We start from the raw sequence: 454 nt of genomic DNA, 5'->3' as shown, positions 1-454 counted from the left end.
GAAAGATTTTATATTTTATATTCCAATTAAAGTATTTAATGTTGATTAGAACTATGATACTTAGATGAAAGGAATTAGTGTGTTAACCTTTAAAGACTCTTGGTCTAGTCATATTGCCCAGCCTCAAAGAGCACCTTATATATGTGGTCATTAAGAGTCAGATTAGTGAGGTAAGCTATTTAGATGATATTGCAGTTTAGGAGAAATATGAAGGTGGGTAATTCTAAGTAAGACAGCTGCACCTATTTGTCAATTATTTTTTCCTCCTACTCCTGCAATCTTGGGGGAATTGAGGGTAGAAGGGGGGGGAACACACAAGGAAGAAATAATGGTGAAAAGTGAAAGAAAATGAAAAAATGCAAAATCCGGACAAGAGTCTGGATTATGAAAGCAAAGGAAAGTGTAAAATTGAAAAACCCGGGTGAATAATTATAATTTAAATGAAAAAGAAGAA

The 454-nt window shown here is 33.5% G+C and overlaps 1 protein-coding gene across 2 annotated transcripts in view; it reads left to right on the top strand.

The window, feature by feature from the left end:
• LOC119585073 (run domain Beclin-1-interacting and cysteine-rich domain-containing protein-like) overlaps positions 1-454 on the top strand; it is a 14,646-nt gene that overhangs the window by 1,190 nt on the left and 13,002 nt on the right. The gene's annotated exons all lie outside the window — the stretch shown is intronic.

Source organism: Penaeus monodon, chromosome 19 (assembly GCF_015228065.2).
Source record: "Penaeus monodon isolate SGIC_2016 chromosome 19, NSTDA_Pmon_1, whole genome shotgun sequence".
Lineage (NCBI taxonomy): Eukaryota > Metazoa > Arthropoda > Malacostraca > Decapoda > Penaeidae > Penaeus > Penaeus monodon.
Note: the sequence above shows the minus strand (reverse complement) of the source record. Positions and strands in the feature narration are given on the sequence as shown.